General features: G+C 40.6%; 1 protein-coding gene across 2 annotated transcripts in view; it reads right to left on the bottom strand.

The window, feature by feature from the left end:
• Positions 1-22,162, bottom strand: part of lrmda (leucine rich melanocyte differentiation associated) — an 830,431-nt gene that overhangs the window by 329,643 nt on the left and 478,626 nt on the right. The gene's annotated exons all lie outside the window — the stretch shown is intronic.

Below are 22,162 nucleotides of genomic sequence, written 5' to 3'. Positions count from 1 at the left end.
TCACAGATACCAGATCTCAGCCAAGTTGATTCATTCCAGATGATGTTAAGAAACAGCTGAAGGCATTGGATGCAAAGGGTATAGCCCCTTACGATATCCCAGCATCAGTGGTGAAGATTGTGCTCCAGGATTCGCTGCACCCTAGCTAGCCATTCCAGTACAGCCTCAACACTGGAATTTACCAATCAATGTGGAAAACTGCCCCTCCCAAGGGCAATACTTCACATTCCCTGAATGAGTCTTCTAAAAAAAATTATAATGTTTCTTAATATTCTGGAATGAATTATCCATGTTTCAGTTGACTTCCATTCTTCAGGAAAGAAAAGATCATTAGTCGCGGTCAAATTACCTAAGAGTTTTTATGATGCATAGATGGTAGCTTTAATATTGGCATTTGATTCCTTACTGGATGTCAGCATTTAACTCCATGCACATCCCTTTTGTTTTCATACTATCTTGCTGGTTCTTTCTTTAACCTACAGCACAAAGGGCCAAAGTTAGCTTAATTTCTTTACATAATTCTCAATTTTGGGGTTTTAATTATGAAAATTGACAATACTTTCCCATTCCTGACAATTTTCCATCAACTCCTTCTGAAAGTGGACATAAGAACAAGATTAAACTTTTGCTCAGTCAAGTAACTTGCTAAGATTCACAGCCTAACACAAGAAAAGCCGCATCTGAGCTTGCAACCTTACTTGGGGTCCCAAACCCCATGTTGAGAAGTCCTGCACTACAGTATAGAACTCTAGATTACCAATATCACTGGCATTACTGAAACTGTACCGAAATAAGAATTTATTACGCTCATTGGAAGAAATTGACAGAAAGCAGAAAAATTAACATTCTATGCTGTTCTTTTTTTAATTTCAATTTAAAGCAGACTGAATGGATTAAAAGTGGAACACAAAGCTAATTACAACAGAGTCTTTTTTCATAATTATGGACTTGGCTGAATATTTAAGAATTGAGAGGGCTCCAAGTCCTAATACAGGGAAGTATAAGGAACTATGACTCTCATACTTAGAGCCAGAAGAAAATGATTCACACAGGTCCTAATCATATAGATTTAAATAGTAGGCAAGCTATTATTTTTGACTCTCTCATATTCGAGTCAGTTATTTGTATATTTGATGCACTGTTTTAAATCATCTTTGTAAGACCTTGTAAATCTGAGTTAATTGTGTAGCATTTATTCTTTGCTGACACAGCTCTTTAACTTTCCCACTTGAAATGAACCTATTGAGAAACTTGTTCCTAATTCATTTCTCACTCAGCAAAATTTTGTTTTTTTCCTGTTTATTTTGCATCAATTTTTAGAAACTGTTTATGTTCTCATGTGTCCATTATGTCAAAGATCAAAACAATTACACAGAGTACATGCCAAATATTTTGTTATATTTGCTTTCAATAAGCCATCTTGAAAACTTAGAATGGAAAGAATATGAATATGTTCAACTCCACATTAACTGAAACTTCTGTGTAGTTTTAGATAGAAACCATTGAAAAGTTAAGTACAATGAGGCCATTCAGCCAGCATATCTGAGTCAGTTGAATGAATTAACTATCCATTGTAATCTCACTTACCATCACCTGATCTTCCAGATCCATGAAAGTGAGTTGAGGGTTTGTGCTTCAACAATCAAACTGGGTATTAATTTCCAGGCACCCACCAAGAATTTCCCACGTCCTCCCCACTGATCCTAAGGCGAGACTAGCATCGGTTGGGATTGTGTATGGCATGGACTGGGTGCACCGGAGGTTCTATTTCCATGCTGTACGGCTGTATGGCTCTAAGCTTTTTGATCAGAGTATTATGCCATAATGCAGCAGGGGCAGCGAGCAGAGGGAATGGCTTTTCTAACCTGATAGATTAAAAGACAGAAAGGAGGTGGTGCAGACATCAGGGGTGCTCTATGTGCATTAGAGAATATCCTCCCATTCCAATTTGGACACTAAAACTTGGAAACACCCCACCCAATCTCCCCAACCAATCCACTAGTCTCCGTGAACACTTCCCACCCAATATGGGCTAGTTACCTTCCTACCAGAACCACGTTGCCTTCATTCCAGGGCCCGCTGCTGAGACCACTCGAACTGCTGGCCTGTCACAATGGCTGGCAAGAGAATGGGTCTTCCACCCAGAGGAAGTCTCACCCTCACCAACAGCTATGTTGGTCGCCTGGAACAAGGTAGGGCTGCAGGGTGGCCCTGTTAAATGCCAGTTGGTCCGAGACTAAAAAGTGTCCTCTGTGGGGACAGCAGAGTCAAGCAGCAGGCACACCACACCCCCTCCCCACGACAGTTCAGCTTCTCATCTCTTTTGAAACCTTTCTCAAATTTATCACTATTGGAAACCTTAATTTATGGGCTGAAGTTAAAAGTAACAATTCAGATAAATCATACCTAAATTCTTCTATTGAAAAATGGACAAAAATCCTGAAATGAGGCAGAAGATAGCTGAATTCATTATGATTTTCTACTGCTTTAGAGCACCTTAATCAGTGCACTAACAAGTGTGATTCTACCAGAAAATTCACAGCAAATGAAGCCATATTACACAGCAGAAGTGCTTATAAATACAAACTATTCAATATAAACTGATGACGGAATTAGGAGGAAAATATGTGTCAAAAACCTTGTAAAATTTAAACAGGACGCACCTGACTTCAGATATATCCTTGTATGCAGGCAATTTGTAGAAGGTACATTTGTTTCAGTTTGTGAGCAGTCATTGCAAAAATATTTGTAATATGTTTCCTGACTTATATGGTGAATTCTTTGTGGTTTAGTACATAAATTATGCCTTTATTTTCTGATTTAATTACATAGAAGTTGCATAATGGACCAGAAGTACCTTTCTGGTCGGATAAAAAGACAGAGATGTCGGATTTCAGTCAAAGAAATGGAAAAGTGTTATTCAGCTTTTAACAGCTAGAAGCTTTACCAAACAAATTATCAGGTCATTGGAACAGTTTTATTGTCAAAAATGACTCAAGTTCAGTCTGCTGACAAGCTTTAAGAAAAATGACTGGCAAAATTATGTTTTGATGTTACCTCTATTTATGTATTCTTTATTTCTAGTGGCATGTCACAGTCACCCTTCTACATATTCATACTTCCTGGTTGTGTTAATCAAATATGGCAACACGTTCCCTAAAATGACACACTTCCTGCTGCATAGATACACAGTAAAAGCATTTACGGTTTACGTGGAAGCATTTTTGACTGACTGGAAAATCAAGTGATGCAGTATTTCAGAGTTTTCTGGAGACATTAAAAAGAATTGCTGAAAATACATCAGAAGAAGAACTTCAAAGAAAAGTCAACATGTAAAGAATACGCTCTGTCAGGAATAACTATCCGAGGTCTTTTTGTTGGAAATGTTCTCAATGTTTTTATGATGTTAGCATATTGCACTTACTTCATGTTGCCACCTACTTGTTTATTTCTCTAATTTTCTCTGAACCCCACCGCTTTCCCAAATACTGGAAAGTATTCCAAAGAACATTATCTTACAGAGATAGCAGGAACTGCAGATGCTGGAGAATCTGAGATAACAAGGTGTAGAGCTGGAATGAACACAGCAGGTCGAGCAGCATCACAGGAGCAGGAAGACTGACGTTTCAGGCCTAGACCCTTCTTACATCTTATTTTTGAACTTTGAAACTGTTTGTTCCATGTTGTTACCCCTACATAGACTAGTAAACAGGTTTCTTTATGTCCACTTCAATGTGTGTTCCAACTCAGTAGACACTAATCTAGCCACCAGTAGCCAATGATCTCACTTGTCACTGTTGTCCTCACAATACATTGTTATCTAGTTTCCAGGGAGATCCTCCAATTCAGCAAATGGCATTTTGTATTCCAGCTGCTTCTCTGTCTCTTCTAACTTTGTCAAGCTCTGGATATTGTTCCTATGATTTACTGCTGGACACGGTTTAGAACATATCGTCAAAGTAATCTATGGATAGTTTCAAAGATTTTCCTACAGGCCCTCTTTTCTTTTCACAAACCTGATCAACACAATATATAAAAACAGAAATTGCTGGGCAGGTTCAGCAGGTGGGCAGCATCTGTTGAGAGAAACTGGAGTTAATGTCTCGGGTCCAGTGATTCTTCCTCATTTTTCACCAAAAGGATGCTGTCATTAATCCAAACAGACACAATATCCCCATTTCCTTGATTTCCTTCGGAACATGGCTCCAGGTCAGGCAAGTTATATTCCTGATTGTACTGATCTCCAGCTCCAAACTATGAAGATCCATTTTTTTGCCAGCTCTGACTGTAACTCTGACTCATTTACTGAATCATTGCAGTGGTTATGCACAACAGGATGCTGCCTTAGTCCAAACTGACATTTGGCCTCCCACTAAACTGAGAAACAGCATGTCTGAATTTCAGTGGCAGAAGCCAGGTACATAGATCGTATATCCCAGTAACTGGCTGATCAAATGAGACAACACGTTCCTCCAGTTGGGGCATACCCTAATCCTAACCCTAACCCGAGCCCATTCATGAAAAAACAAAGAAAAACAAAAACTTTACTGTTAAATAAAAACCAAAAGAACTGCTCTGCTGGAAATCGGAAACCAAAATAGAAATTGCAGGAAAACCTCAGCAGGTCAGGCAGCAACTGTGGAAAGAAATCAGAGGTAGCATTTCAGGTCCAGTTCTGAGGAATGGTCACTGCCAGACCTGCTGAGCTTTTCCAACAATTTCAGTTTTTGTTTCATTTATTGTTAAATGTCATTTACATTTTTGGGCTATACTCTATTAACAATCGCAAGTTTGCTCGAAGTTCTAATGATGACCAATTTGAGAGAGTTAGGTTTATACATGGTATATTCACACTTGCGAGTACATGCAGTACACAATAAAAGTCTTTCCTTTGCTGCAATGCTGCAGGACATACAGTGGTCACAAAAGATACTCCTAAAAATTCAAGTAATTGTTTTTTGTCAAGAACTCCAAATTCTAAGCAAGCTCTCATCGAAGTATTTTCTCCTGACAACCCATCTTTGTTTTGGACAGCTGCTTTAGGTTTATGGTGTATCATTACCATGTCACCAACAAGTAGAAACAATCAATCACAAGTTACGTTGATTAGTATTTAACATTGAGGGCATCATGATGCTGTTAAACTCGAAAGGGTTCTAAAGAGATTTACAAGGACGTTGCCAGGATTGGAAGGTTTGATCTACCAAGAGAGGCTGAATAGGCTAGTGCTTTTTTATCCTGGAACCTCAGAGGCTGAACAGTAACCTTAGAGATGTTTATAAAATCATAATGAGCATGAATAGGATGAATGCCCAGGGTAGGGGAGTCCAAAATTAGAGGGCATAGGTTTAAGGTGAGAAAGGAAAAATTTAAAAGGGGCATGAGGGGGAACATTTTTATGCAGAGGGTATTGCATGTATGGAACGAACTGACAGAGGAAGTGGGCACAATTTCAACATTTAAAAGACATCTGGATGGGTACATGAATAGAAAGGGTTCAGGGGGATATGGGCCAAATGCTGGCCAATGGAACAAGATCAGTTTAGGGTATTTGGCTAGCATGGATAAGTTAGACTGAAGAGTCTGTTTCTGCGCTGTATGACTTCATGATCTTAACTTACTCATATTTAGTGAAAGCGCCCAAACTTCTTATGGCTTTCTTTATCTATCAACATTCATTCCTGGTAGCATGCTATTAACTCAGAAATTATTCATCATTACTTCGCTGTCACTGGGTAAAAAGCCTGGAATTCCCTCTCAAATGGCATTGTGGATGAAACCAGAGCAGGTGGGCTGCAGGGGTTCAAGAAGGCAGCTCACCACTACCTTCTCAAGTGCAATTAAGAATGGGCAATAAATACTGGCCCAGCCAACAACACCAGCATTCCACAAATTAATCTTTACTTCTTTTTATAGAAAGCCTATGTTGCACATTCCCCATTGCTTTCATTACCTTCTAACTGGCATGCCCAAACTGTTCACAATGAGTCAAATATATCCTTTCACAAACAAAACGAATTGTTTGGCTTGTCTTTACCATGACATTATGCATTACTATTGCTGTATTTAAACAACTTATTTACCTGAACACCCAGAACCCTCGATTCCACTTAAAATTCTAATCATTCCAAGATCATAAAAATAACATGCACTATGAAATTCATGGGGCACTTCATTTTGTTTTACGTCCTTTTTAAGGTGTTAATGGTTCCCTATATAGATTCTGGCAGCTTGTGTGTTCTGTACTACAGATACATGATGACCTGACAATGAAGAATGACCAAGTATTCTTGTAAAAAAAACCAAATTTTGTTGATGCTTTTCACTTTGCACTCATCAGAACAATTCACATGAAATATCAAAGGGAAAGCAACACTGGTTCTGCATGAGGAGGAGAATGCTTCTTAGAGTCATAGATACATAGACCAAGGAAACAGACCCTTTGGTCCAACTCATTCATTCCGACTAGATATCCTAAACTGATCCTGTTTCATTTGCCAGCATTTAGCTCCTATCCCTCTAAACCCTTCCAATTCATATACCAATCCAGATGCCTTTTACATGTTATAATTGTACCAGGTTCCATCATCACCTCTGGCAGCTCATTCCACACATGCATCCCCTCTGTGTGAAAATGTTGCCCATTAGGTCCCTTTAAAATCTTTTCTCTCTTGTCTTAAACCTATGCCCTCTGTTTTGGACTCCTCTACTTTGGCTATTTCACTACATCCACAATCTTCATGATTTTATAAATCTCTATAAGGTTACCCCTCTGCCGTCAGCACGCCAGGAAAAATAGCCCTAGCCTATTCAGCCTCTCCCTATAGCTCAAACACTGAAATCCTGGCAACATATTTTCCGGCACCCTTTCAAGTTTTACAACGCCTTTCCGAGAGCAGGGTGACCAGAATTGAGCGCGGTATTCAAAAAGTGGCCGAAGCAATGTCCTGCACAGCTGCAACCTGGCATCCCAACTCTTATACTCAATGTACTGACCTGTAAAAGCAAGTGTACCCAAAAGTTGGTAAGTGTACTCTGATTAATGGAAATATTGCCTTGGAGAATGGAATAGTACATTCTATAACAAGCAGAGAATGCTGGAGAAACTCAGATTTGGTAGAATCTGTGCACAGGGAAAGACAGTTAACATTGAGTCTGATAGGACTCTTCTTCAGACCTGAAGACTCTGGATCTTTGAATTTCCAAAGGCACTCAGTAAGGTGCAACACAACAGACTAATATGCAAGATAGGTCTACTGGAGTGATGGGTAATATATGAACATAGACGGAACATTGGTTAATGGCTAACAAGCAGAAACTAGGCATTGCAAATGGAGCATCTGTAAATTAGCTACTGGAGTACCATCAGGCACTGTGCTAGGGCCTCAATTTGCAATTTATATTAATGAGACAGACAGTAACATTTCTTATGATACAAAGCCAGGTGGGAATTTATGTTGTCAGTAGGACACAGAGAGGCTATAATAGTACACAGACAGGTTACAAGAGCGCACAATGTGATAGATGGAGCTCAATATGGTGCAGTTTGGCAGTAACAGTAAAGCAGTACTTCTGTTTTTAAAGTTGTGAACCTTTGAAAATGCGGATATTCTGAGGGACTTGTGTGTACTCATACAAACACAAAGACAAGTGATTAGGAAGGCAAGCTGCATGTTGGCCTTTATTGTAAGGAAATTGGAGTACTATAAAAAATAAATTTATTTGTCGCTTTTCTGAAAAAAAAATCACTGAACGCTTTGCAGTTTTAATTTCCATCTTTAAGGAAGGATGGCGCTGCATTGGACAGGGTACATAGAGATTGGTCAGATGAAAGGATTGCCCTATATCAAGGGCTGCACAAACTGAGCATGAGCTGGCAATGCAGAAGAATTATTTCTTTCAAAAATAAAAAAAAATTGAAGGAGCTCAAATAGACTAGACACTGTGAGGTTGCTTCTGTTTGTTGGGGAGTCTAGAACATAATGAATGTGTGTGGAATGAGCTGCCAGAGGTGGTGGTGGAGGCTGATATAATAATAATGTATGAAGGCATCTGGATGGAAACATGAATAGGAAGGGTTTAGAAGATATGAGCCAAATAGTACGAAATGGGATTAGATCATAACATTGAACATTTAAGGAATAAGCGAAGGAGGATTTTCTTCTCTGAGTTGGCGATGAATATTTAGAATTGTCCAACTCTGGAAATTGTGGATAGTCCTTCTTTGAAAAGTTTTAAGATTGCAATTGGCAGATTTTTAGTCTCTCAGGAAATTGAGGGGTATGGGGAGTGGGTGAGAAAGTGATGTTGAGTTGGGCAATCAACTATTACTGTACCGAAGGAGCAGAATTAAGGAGGATAACATCTATTCCTGTGCCAATGCTCGTATGTAAATTCAACTCATGTTTCACAACTGAAAATTATTGTTGTGACATGTTGCATTAACCAATACCATGCATTTGCTTCTGTTTACTATTTTAAATTTTCTAATTCAAACTTGTTTGTTTCTCACCTTAAGGATATGTAGTGGGATAAATCTAGTTTAGAAATGGCAATTACAAATGAAGTATTAAGCACCTCTAACACAAGAGAATCTAATAATTTTGCCACAGACAGTCAACTATACTGCCCTTGATGAATCAACATTATATACGTGCACTATTAACCAGAAACCTAACCTCACCAGCTTCATAAATGAAGTACTTAGAAGAACAGGTCAGAAGCTGGGAATTCTGGAATATCTCCAAACTTCCCAAACCTGGTCATCCGGAAGTCAGCAGTTTGATGGTATACTCTCGACACAAACAAATGAATGCAACTCCAGTGCACTCGGAAGTTCAACATTACCATGGAGGACAAAGGAATCCACTTGGTCGACACCTCATCGACCACCATGAACATTCACCACCCCGACTATGATGCAGGGCAGCTGAAGTATGGACCATCTACAAGGCATACTTATACTAAATGAATATTTTTCAACAGTATTCACTCTAGAAAACGACAATGTTGTCATGGAGAATACTGAGATACAGGCTACTAGACTAGGTGGGATTGAGATTCACAAGGAAGAGGTATTAGAAATCCTTCAGAGGGTGAAGATAGATAAGTCCCCTGGGCCGGATGGGATTTATCCTAAGATCCTCTGGGAAGCCAGGGAGGAGATTGCCGGGCCTTTGCCATTGATCTTTAACTTGTCATTGTCTACAGGAATAGTGCCAGACGACTGGAGGATAGCAAATGCGGTTCCCCTGTTCAAGAAGGGGAGTAGAGACAACCCTGGTAATTATAGACCAGTGAGACTTACCTCAGTTGTTGGTAATTTGTTGGAAAAGGTTATAAGGGATAGGATTTATAATCATCATCTAGAAAAGAATAAATTGATTAGGGATAGTCAGCACGGTTTTGTGAAGGCAAGGTCGTGCATCACAAACCTTATTGAGTTCGTTGAGAAGGTGACCAAACAGGTAGATGAGAGTAAACCAGTTGATGTGGTGTATATGGATTTCAGCAAGGCATTCGATAAGGTTCCCCACAGTAGGCTATTGTACAAAATGCAGAGGAATGGAATTGTGGGAGATATAGCAGTTTGGATCGGAAATTGGCTTGCTGAAAGAAGTCAGAGGGTGGTAGTTGATGGGAAATGTTCATCCTGGAGACCAGTTACTAGTGGTGTACTGCAAGGATCAGTGTTGGGTCCACTGCTGTTTGTCATTTTTTATAAATGACCTGGATGAGGGCGTAGAAGGATGGGTTAATAAATTTGCAGACTACACTAAGGTCGGCGGAGTTGTGGATAGTGACAAAGGATGCTGTAGGTTGCAGAGAGACATAGATAAGCTGCAGAGCTGGGCTGAGAGGTGGCAAATGGAGTTTAATACAGACAAGTGTGAGGTGCTGCACTTTGGTAGGAGTAACCAGAAGGCAAAGTACTAGGCTAATGGTAAGATTCTTGGTAGTGTAGATGAGCAGAGAGATCTCGGTGTCCATGTACACAGATCCTTGAAAGTTGCCACCCAGGTTGACAGGGCTGTTAAGAAGGCATACAGTGTTTTAGCTTTTATTAATAGAGGGATCGAGTTCCAGAACCAAGAGGTTATGCTGCAGCTGTACAAAACTCTGGTGCGGCCACACTTGGTGTATTGCGTACAATTCTGGTCACCGCATTATAAGAAGGATGTGGAAGCTTTGGAAAGGGTGCAGAGGAGATTTACTAGGATGTTGCCTGGTATGGAGGGAAGGTCTTACGAGGAAAGGCTGAGGGACTTGAGGCTGTTTTCATTAGAGAGAAGAAGGTTGAGAGGTGACTTAATTGAAACGTATAAAATAATCAGAGGGTTAGATAGGGTGGATAGGGAGAGCCTTTTTCCTAGGATGGTGATGGCGAGCACGAGGGGGCATAGCTTTAAATTGAGGGATGAAAGATATTGGACAGATGTCAGAGGTAGTTTCTTTACTCAGAGAGTAGTAAGGGAATGGAACACTTTGCCTGCAATGGTAGTAGATTCGCCAACTTTAGGTACATTTAAGTCGTCATTGGTAAGTATATGGACGTACATGGAATAGTGTAGGTTAGATGGGCTTCAGATCGGTATGACAGGTTGGCACAACATTGAGGGCCAAAGGGCTTGTACTGTGCTGTAATGTTCTATGTGCCAATGCACCTACAATAACACCTTTCCAATCTGAAACCACTAACACTTCAAAAGTCAAGGGCAGAATTCAAATGGGAACATCATAACCTCCAAGATCCCCTTCACATCAATCATCATCAACTTGGAAAATACTATCTTTTGTTCACATTTGGTAGAGCAAAACCCAGTTACTCTCTTGCTAACACATCACATGGACTGCAGCAATTCAAAGCAACAGCTCACCACAGCCTTCTCAAGACCAATTCAAAGTTGCCTATAAAGCTGGCCTTGCCAGTCATACCCACATTTCAAGAACTTTGTTTTCAACTCAAAGACAGTATTGTGCTACCATATTTGATTTCGGTCACTGTATGTTACGAACAAATGATCCCAGTAGATGTACTCGGATGAATTCAACAGCACCGGAGTACAAGTGAACATAACAGCCCAGACATCTCAATGGGATAACAGTTGCTCCAGTAGTATTTACAGGAGATGCGCATCTGACCACATGGGAGTTGCCCAGAATTTTAAACTGAAATGTTTACATATGGAGACTTTGGGGGTCTGACTCATTTCTATAAATAATTACTCAGGAAATGTTAAAGCAACTAACTTGCTCTAACACCAGGTTAGCAATCAAATTTACCTACCTGAATCACCGTGGCAACCTTGATGACTCCTCCCACTGATACTCTCCCCTGATCTGACATAACCACCCGACTCCCCACAATATCACCCCCTAACCGACTGTTACTGACATAAACCCCTAACTCATTGACTCCACACCGTGAAGATGGCCTAATGTTACCACCCAACTCCAACTACCCTGGCTCCTGACAAGTTCACCCTACCTGCTGCCCCACTTGATATCAAGCCCACACACCAACCCACATGCTACTGTAGCCACCTGCCACTATACCTACTTACTAACTGCTACCCTAATTGGATGGCTGCCTATTTAGGTACCAAACATCCTTTTTACCTCACTCACCTACACTCAGTCACTAAGAATCATTAAATAATGTTAACTATGAAAACAAATTACAAGTCAAATTATTAGATAACAATGTCACTAAATGTTCAAAAGAAATAAAAAGCTACATTTGCAATTTGTTAATTACAACATTCAATGTTGAAATGAAACAGAATAGGCCATCAAAAAAGTGCCGTAATTTAAATCCCTGTGCTGTCTGCTATTATCTTGAAGGGGCTTTTCCAGTTCCTCCAACATCTTGGGAATGGATGGGGGAGGGAGGGAAATGGCTTCCTCTGCACTGTGTTGACAATTATTCAGTTTCCTGTGATAGAGGCAGCAATAAGCTGTCAGGCTTAAAAGATTAGTTGTAAGAAGCATGGACAGGTAAATGGGTAGCTTTTTTTAGGACATTTGGGGACATTAGTTAAAATAGTTCTAGTACCAATAAGAAATCAACTCTGAAGAAGAGTCATCTAGACTTGAAATGTTAACTTGATCTCTCCCCATGGATGCTGCCTGACCTGCTGTGATTTCCAACATTTTTTGCTTTCCTAAGTTCAGGGCCATTATTTTACCCTATGGTGCTCAAAAATATTATGACACCGGTAATTAAGATGTTGAATTGTGATATGCAACTGTAAGACTTCTATGAAAAACAGCACATCCTGACTGCGTTTCTCCTCTTAAATGAGAAGTTGATATATTTAATACTACGATTGAAATAATGACTCCTGGTCCTACTCATATGTCTTATTCTACTTCATACTACATATTAGAAATGTCCAGAAAATTGGTTTTGCATAAAGAAAATGTTAACATTTCAAACACTACAGAAGAAAATGTTGCATTTATTCTTTGAACAACATTTGAGAAGCTATAAAATAGCCATAATACTTCAGAAAAACTTCTAAATACAACCTGATTGATGGACAACATATTATTCTCTGTACTTACGTCTCATAACTATCTGTTTTCTCAGCAAGACTGTCAAAGCACAAGAACCCACCATTAACCTACTGAGCAATAAATTTTCTTTGCATCTTGTTCAACATAAATTTATGAACTTTTTGTTAGAAAAGTTCTTACAGTAGTCACATTATGAACAAGTGTTATATTTCTCATGATGATAACCAAAGGATAAAAATTGAAGGTACAGTGAGGAAGGTTCCAAAGATGGCCATGCCATTGTTAGCAGCATAACAATGTTAGTCACCAACTTCCATTAAAGTAAGGCTACAGTGCCATTGAATTTGCAACAAGTCATGTTCCCATGATAAAGTATACTACTCGATCCAAACACATGTAAAAATTAATCTGCTTGATTTTCTTGTCTTATCAAATGTGCATGACAGATGTTATATGAACATATATTTCAGATCCAACAACTTATGTTAAGCATTGTGAAAAATTATAATTTTGATAATTAGAGGTACACTTACACTTCCAAAAAATCAGGTGGGCCTACAATATTGTATGCAATAAAAGGAAACAAGAGCATTTCTGACAGGATGAAGCCAAAGCATTTGCTAAAGGCACTGAAAAGTTATTCAGGTACAGAAATACAATTACGTATCTGATGTTGGCTCTACCCTACTTGCTCTCCTCCTAAAAGCCATTTTCCTTGCCGAGTCTGATTCAGTCAACACTAAGAATCGTCTGGAACATTATGCAAGAAGCTAACTATCATGGAACATATTCAATTATGATTTTTTACTCATGTAATATCTATAACTATGTTTTTTATTGTTTTGGAGATATGCAGAGATGATGTCCTAAGCAGGAGGGGGAGAGGGGTATTGGGTTAGGTGGGGTGGAGTGAAGGGTGTTGAGTCGGGTGGGTGGTGTTGAGTCAGGTGAGGGTGGCGTTGGATCAGTGGGGTTGTGGGGGTTGGTACAGGTGTTGGGTCAGTTGGAAGGGAAGGTGTTCAGTAAGGCAAGGGTGGGGTGGGATGGAAGGGTGCTGGGTCAGATGGGGGTGGAGTTGGGAAAGGTATTAGTTCAGGTGGGGTGGGGCTAGGAGCTGATGTTGGGTCAGGTGAGGGTGGGGGGCGCAAAATGTTGAATCAGGCAGATGGGCAAGAGGAGAAGGGTCACATCAGGTCATTAGGGTTTGGGGGAGCAGGTGTCAAGGCCAATTCAGATCAGGTCCATTGAATGGCAATCAGGTTGGGTGGGAAGGGGAAGAGGTCTGCTTCTGGGTTGCATTCAGGAGGGTGGGTGGAGGTTGCTGGGTCAAGGGAGAGTGGATTAGGGTATATAATTGAGGTTGTGGGTGTCAGGACTGAGGGTATGAGCAGGCATTGGGGTGATGAGTGCATTTGGGAGTGGAAGGTGCGGTCAGTGTTGAGTTGGGATCTCAGTTTAATGGTTACCCAGAAGTTAGTGGAGGCTTTTTTTTAATATTGTAACATTCCTGGGTAACAATTAAACTCAAGTGAGCGAACACTCTCAGTATTTTCTAACTTTAAGGAGATTCCTCGGATCCAGACACAGGGGAATTACCCATTAGAATTTGCAGTTTCCTGAGTAATTCTCTCAGAATCTGCCATGTTGGAAATTCTACATCTTCCTGATGTCCAACTTCACACTGTGTTACTAGAATGGCTATCAGGCCATCAAAACATAAAGCAATTATTGGCCAGGTATTTCATCATAATAAAAGGTAATATGCAATGGTTCTTATGGGAGAGCTGATATAAGTACTGAATTTGTATCAGACTCCCCTTATTAGGATTGGAAAATCTATGTCCAATTCTGATTGGATAAAAAGTATATACATAACTTCAGAGAAAGTTTCGATGCAATATTCTGGGCATATGGCCTTCCCAGCTGGATTGTTTGGTCCAGACATCCAGGCAACAAGCAACAATTCCAGTCAAATTTCAGGAGTGAAAGGTTGACAGCTAACTTCACAGTTACTGAAAGAAGGTAAACATTGTAAGGTAGGTGAGGGAATAGAAAGCCAGTTGGGTGAAGCAGTTGGAGTAGAGAATACTTAGGCTGGAAGAGAATGGTGGCAGGCCTGTCAGAGATTGGGGCGCTAGGTTGAAGAGCACATTAGGGCATCAAGTTAAAAACTGAAAGACTTGTGGATGTTCTAAGTCAGAAACAAAGACGTCCCTGGGTTTTTGTCCTTCAGAGGTTTCAGTTTCCAGGGCAATTCCCAGGAAGCCAGCTGTGTCTGCATGTCACCCATGCACAAAGCTTTTCCATCAGCAGATCTGGCCATTGTTTTGAAAACTGGGTTACTTCAGCAAGGAAGATAAAAAGGAGCAAGGGGTTGGAGCACAGAAAACAACAGTTGAACAAGTATTAAATGTACCTTCACCCCCAGTTTTACCTTCTTTCTGTTAGATATCGGCCTTGATTGTGGTCCACCTCTTAGATCCTACTCCTTCCATTTTGCCAAGTTAGGTTTAAGCACAGACAATGATTTTCATTGAGCTCTATACTGAAGGACATCTTAACTGAGTCCATTCTTGCTTCTTATGTCTTTCTTTCGCTATGGCATCATTGTATCGCCATCAAGAATAAGGGCCATGACCAATTTAAATCACAGGAACAGGTGTCTCCATTGTTCTTCAAATTCCTTAATGATCAGTTCACATCTATCGAGATAAAGCCTAGGAAAATGAGCCACGCATCCAGCAAAGAAAAAATAAATTTTACAGACATAGAACTGATGCAGAGGGGTCAGGGATAGATATCCATTTCCTCAGTGGTGTCTGAAATACAGCCAATCCAACACTGGAGCAGACTGCTTTGTGGGTTTTCTTGGACAGGCAGCAAAAACAGCCATTAGACCTCCTTGGTCTCACATACCAGGGCTCAGTGATTATTTTCAACCAGCTGGGGAATACAAAGCAAGTACAAGGCTTGTCCACCTCAGGATTGCATGCCTAATGGCTGTATTTGTCCCCTTTCACAGCCTTAGCCACTTTCCAAGATCCCCTCAAGGCCAGTGTCATTCATTTCATCCTCTGGTTGGAGTGTTACCATCTGATTGCATCTCAAATGATTCTGCAGTAGCCTGTGTAAATTTTGCCAATAGCATCTTATTTATAGGCTAATGTTAAATGAAACAGAAGTAACATAACAAGGAAACATTTTATGTGCAGCAAGCAATTAGGGTCTGGAATGTGCTGCCCAAGAGTTTGGTTAATACATGTTCAACTGAGGCTTTCAGAAGAGTGTCAGATAGTTATCTGAAAAGGAAGAATATGGAGTGTTATGGGGGAGGTGGGGGGAATGCCTAGGGGAGTGGTACTAGATAAGCTGCTCAGTCAAACAGCCAGCACAAACATGATGGTCCAAATCACTTCCTCCTGTGCCATACAAATTCTGTGACTGTGCAGGGCCATGGTTCTCAAGAATATGAAATTGCTCACTGGATGCTCAGTGATATGATTTACAACATCCTTAAATAACACTATGCTAGCAAGACTCATGCTGCTAACACACTAGGTGCATCTCTGCCCAAGTGATTGTTCCTATTCTTGACATTTTTCACCCTCTAAAGTCCAAATGTTACAGAGTTACCTTTCTGAGATGGTTTTACAACTCTCCCTGATCTTATTTGCATCAGTTTCTGAGATCAATGGTCTGGTACACTCTTCTCCTGGTAGAAGAATTGACAGCAACTTTCCTTGCTGACGATGGCTGAAGTTTCTACTTTGTTTTCTCTTTGTACTTCATGTTTTCCCATTCTATCACAGTCTTCCATTGCAACAGGTTATCTTGCAAAGTAGTTTCATTTGTAGTCTTCTAATCATTAAAAGAATTCTCCAAATAATCCATTTTGCAATGGCTATGATCTATAACTAAATTCAGCCAAAATAATAATACTTTCTTCAAGGACTGCAACTTTCCCCCCGCAGTGGTCGAGAACGCCCTTGACCGTGTCTCCCGCAATTCACGCAACACATCCCTCACACCCCGCCCCCGCCACAACCGCCCCCAGAGGTTCCCCCCTCAGTCTCACATACCACCCCACCAACCTCTGGATACAACGTATCATCCTCCAACACTGCCGCCATCTACAATCCAACCCCACCACCCAAGCTATTTTTCCATCCTCACCCTTGTCTGCCTTCCGGAGAGACCCATCTCTCCGCGACTCCCTTGTCCGCTCCACACTCCCCTCCAACCCCACCACATCCGGCACTTCCCCTGCAACTGCAGGAAATGCTACACTTGCCCCCACACCTTCTCCCTCACCCCTATCCCAGGCCCCAAGATGACCTTCCATGTCAAGCAGATGTTCACCTGCACATCTGCCAATGTGGTATACTGTATCCACTGTACCCGGTGTGGCTTCCTCTCCATTGGGGAAACCAAGCGGAGGCTTGGGGACCGCTTTGCAGAACACCTCCGCTCAGTTCACAATAAACAACTGCACCTCCCAGTCGCGAACCATTTTAACTCCCCCTCCCATTCCTCAGATGACATGTCCATCATGGGCCTCACAATGATGTCACCCAAAGGTTGCAAGAACAGCAACTCATATTCCGCTTGGGAACCCTGCGGCCCAATGGTATCAATGTGGACTTCATAAGCTTCAAAATCTCCCCTTCCACCACTGCATCCCAAAGCCAGTGATAATGGGAACTGCAGATGCTGGAGAATCCAAGATAACAAAGTTTGGAGCTGGATGAACACAGCAGGCCAAGCAGCATCTCAGGAGCACAAAAGCTGACGTTTTGGGCCTAGACCCTTCATCAGAGATCTCTCTGATGAAGGGTCTAGGCCCAAGATGTCAGCTTTTGTGCTCCTGAGATGCTGCTTGGCCTGCTGTGTTCATCCAGCTCCACACTTTGTTATCCTGGCATCCCAAAACCAGCCCAGTTCTTCCCCTCCCCCCACTGAATCACAAAACGAGCCCAGCTCGTCCCTTCCCCCCACTGCACCCCAAAACCAGCCCAGCCTGTCTGTTTCCCTAACCTGTCCTTCCTCCCACCTCAAGCCACGCCTCCATTTCCTACCTACCACCTCATCCCACCTCCTTGGCCTGTCCGTCTTCCCTGGACTGACCTATCCCTTCTCTACTTCCTCACCTATACTCTCCTCTCTAACTATCTTCTTTTCTCTCCATCTTCGGTCTGCCTCCCCCTCTCTCCCTATTTATTCCAGTTCTCTCTTCCCACCCCCCTCTCTGAAGAAGGGTCTAGGCCCGAAATGTCAGCTTTTGTGCTCCTGAGATGCTGCTTGGCCTGCTGTGTTCATCCAGCTCCACACTTTGTAAGCTCAGCCAAAATAATGTTAGCTTTTCTTAGAAGTTCTTTCATGGCCTGAACTTGCCTTTCCGTATCACTGTTTGCTCGTGGGCAATGAGACAAACCCCATTACATAAATGAATCCATATTCTTTGGCAAATTCTCTAAATTCCTTGCAATAGCATAGTCCATTATCAGATACAACAATGTTTGAAATGCCATGAATTTATTTGATTTGTTTTCGTGGTTTTACCACTGTCATACTATTTAGATGATTTATCTCAGTCTGCCTTCAATAACATGACAATGGGGATAAAAACATTCCTTTTAAATACAAAAAGGTTCACTTCTTTCCCCAGGTCTTGATGGAAATAATGATGGTAGTAAAAGATTGTCCCTGTTCTTGACTTTTGACAGTATAAATTTGACAGAAATCAGCTCCTCAAATGAATGAGAAATCCCTAGTTACCAAACTAACTGGTGAACTCTTGCTTGACATTTTGCTGTTTCAAGGTGACCTTGACGTAGCCTTGGGAGCATATTCATCCCGAGTGTTTTGGGTATCACCAGTCTTTCAGTGAGAATGAACAAATCATTTATAAACATGAGATAACACGGTGTGAAGCTGGGTGACCACAGCAGGCCAAGCAGCATCAAAGGAGCAGGAAAGCTGGACGTTTTGGGTTGCGACCCTTCTTCTGAAGCTTTCCTGCTCCTCTGATGCTGCTTGGCCTGCTGGGTTCATCCAGCTTCACATCGTGTTATCTCAAATTCTCCAGCATCAGCAGTTCCTACTATCGCTGTGACAATTTATAAACATGAAATGTTTTTGTTGTTTAACACATTGGTTCAATATAATGTTGCTGTGGATGTATTCTTGACATCCATCCTGACATTGCCTTCAAATCTAGAGGCACTCTATGTCACTGTTTTGAGCATCTCTATTCAGATTCTTTGAATTTTTTTCTCTTTTGTCAGTAAGTGGATCCAATACTGATAATGTATTTCTTTCTAGTTCTTGGTTTTCAGCCTCTTCAGCTGGCATTTCGGATACACTTTATTGTATGTACTCTGTGGGCAAGGAATATCATATTAAACACTGACTGAATTGCCGAATGCAAGATGGCATCATCACAATTCATTTCATATTGAGAAGAGAAACTAATGGTTTGTGGTCTGTTTTGATCTTAAACCTTAACCCCATGATACAATCTTAAAAACTTTTCATCTCATCTACCTACATTGCCACCAAAATTTCTTTTGCAATTGTGATCCATGTTTTCTCAGTTTCTGTCAAAGACCGTGAGGCGTAATACACCAGCCTATGTCTGCCTTCTTCCTAGATTTGTAGCAACACGTCAATCTGTAGATGATGTGTCCATAACTGTTAGTGTTGCTTACAGTGGGTTGTAATGTGCTAACACTTTGGAAAATGTTAACAATTTCTTAATCTTTTCAGAAGATTTTTTTATGATTGACAGGCAAAACCATTGCTGGTCTTGTCTCAATTACACTCTCAATATTTTGTAGATTACATTTTCAAACACTTATTCATTCATTACATATGTGCATTGCTAGGACGGACAGCATTTATTGCCTGACCGTGGTTGCCCAAGAGAAGGTGCTGGTGAGCTGCCTTCTTGAATCGCTATAGTCTATGTGCTGTACGTTGACTCACAATGCCTTTAGAAAGGGACTTCATGGAATTTGACCCAGTGGCACGGAAGGACAGTAATATACTTCCAGGTCAGGCTGGTGTGTGGCTTGGAGGGGAACACAGAGGTAATGGCACTTCCATGTCTCCATTAACCTAGTCCTTCTAGAGGGTAGTGGCTGTGGATTTGGAAGATACTGTCTAAAGAGTTTGGTGAATTTCCAACAGACTAGCCTCTGCAATTTCACAATTATTGTATAGCATTCAGCCTGCATTCTGTAATGTTTTCAGAACCTCCTAACACTATGATTACATTCTCCCCCTTTGTTGAACCATGCATTAGAATAACATCCCTACGGTATTTTATTCCAGCCCTCCCTTTGTCCTCAGGAATGTTTCTGGTATAGATACTATTCCAAATGGCAGTCTGTTGAAACAGTATTGAAGCAAAACATTATTATGAAAGTAGTTAACAATCTTGATTCTTGGTCCAAAGAATCTTGCCAGAAACCACAGTTAGTGTCAAATTTTACGAATTGCATACTCTGCCATTTTAGCTAGATTATTGTCAACTGATGGTACTGGATGGATTTTGTATTGTTCTGCTTTGTTAATGAGCATCAAGTCAACATCGCTCTTAATATTACAATTTGATCTCAGAACAGTGCATTGCACATATCTGAAGATAACTTGTGGTTAGAGTGATCAGTGACATTACTCTCTGTTGGAGCATTCTTTCAATTGTTGACATCAGTTTATGAATTTGTGCATTCAATACAGTTCTTGGAAGAAAAAGACAATTGGTCTTCAGTCCACCCAGTCCTGAAAATAATTATAAAAACTGGATTCTAAATTCTGCATTGTTCTCTTTCTTAGCAACTCCATGTACCTTATTGATCAGTTTTAATATGAAGCATGCTTTCCCAATAGGTGAAGACTCCCGAACCTGCAAAGTACTGATCTGGTCAGTTATTTATCTTTTTAATTTCATCATGCCATGATCTTACATTTAACTTTTAAACTTATTTCTCCTGAGCTTTGCTGTTTGATTGAAGAAAGTTTTAACCTCAATCTGTTTTAACTGTTGTAACCTAAACAGCATGCAAACTCCTGCTCCAGTGTCTAGTTTTAAAATTAGTAGAAGCTCCCTTTACATACAGACTTAGCACAGTACTTACGTGCCTAAGATGCTGCAATTCTCCTATTTCCCAAATCTAGTTGTATTTAAAATTCTATCGCTGTTTAGTTCTATTGCTTGCGGTTAGTGCAATTGTGGCAATCAGTTCTCTCCGCAGGGCGGCCATCGTACTGAAAAGTATTGTTCCTGTCACAGTTAAAGCATTTCAAAATGGCAGTTTACGAGCTTTTAGTATTTTTTGGCAAGTTTTTGCATCAGCATGTTTTCTGCTGTTGACATTACAAATTGCACAAACTAGCTTGATTCGGATTCTCAATGAACTACCTCTGGATTTTGCTTCCAGAGTTTGGACTGCCTCATGGACTGTATTGCCTTCATGAGTGGAGGGGTTAACATCGATTACAAAGAAACATCAGACAATGCTTCATCTATTACCCTAATGCAGTCATTTATTAATTCATCCCTTAGATCACCAGCAAAATAATTTCCAGTTAATGGTTGTTGATAAAAGAATTGATAGATTTACCCTCCATTTATAATATTGAGTCTATTCATTCATCTGGATTCTTCAGAGATAAAAAATATGCATCGAAGGCTTTCAGGATTTTGTCATAGATGGGTGAAATCTCATCTACCGTGTCTGGTCAACAAATCATTTTTAGACGTTGTGAATGCCTACAGCAAAGTACTGACCAGGTTGAATTGGTCCATTTCGCTCATCACAGAGTCTGTTCAAAGCTGAGTTGGCCCAGTTCTGGGCTTGGTGTTAGCTTTCAAGATTTAAGACCTGATGTAGTGACAATTCCATAGTCCTGTGGAGCTCTGGACTGATGCCTACGCAAACCTTTGCTGCTTTGCGGCTGTTTTCCATTTGGGATTCTGATTCTGCTTCTTGGCGTCACATTGTCTGCTCACTACTGGGTCTAATTTCCAGAAGTACCTGTTAACCCATTACTCTACATTGTTCACAAATGCAACCTTAAAGGCACTGAAGAATTCTTTATGAAAGCGTATCAAGCATGAATAAGGCCCACAGTCCAATTCCTTACAAACCTTGGACCTGCTCATTCTTTTCAGCAGATTTTTCCTTGCTCTCATTGGATAGGCAACACTGGGCCAAACAAAGTGCCAAGTCATGTATTCAAGGTTAAGTGTTATACAGTGACATAACTCCAAAAACATTGTATGGGAGAGGCTTATTTATTTATCATCTCTTCCACTTAACTGTTTGTATGACTCATTCTAGCAAGCCCTAACCTGACATTGCTCAATCTATTTCTTGTTAACCTGGCTGTCATTCACTGATCAGACACTTCTGTGTTCCACTGTTATTTTAGCGTGAGTGAGATTGTAGTACTGTGAATGCTAAACTTTAATACAAGTTGTTTTAACTGCTTTTAATTGTAATTATAATATGTTTTGCCCAAAATATACTTACTTTATTCATAAAATGTATAAAGAAACGTTCCAACTTGAATATTATAGAAAATGTAATAGAATTCACCTGAAAGAAGACAAATTATGGGAAGGTTTATTGGCAGTGGT

This window comes from Stegostoma tigrinum, chromosome 37 (assembly GCF_030684315.1).
Source record: "Stegostoma tigrinum isolate sSteTig4 chromosome 37, sSteTig4.hap1, whole genome shotgun sequence".
In the NCBI taxonomy this organism is placed as follows: domain Eukaryota; kingdom Metazoa; phylum Chordata; class Chondrichthyes; order Orectolobiformes; family Stegostomatidae; genus Stegostoma; species Stegostoma tigrinum.
Note: the sequence above shows the minus strand (reverse complement) of the source record. Positions and strands in the feature narration are given on the sequence as shown.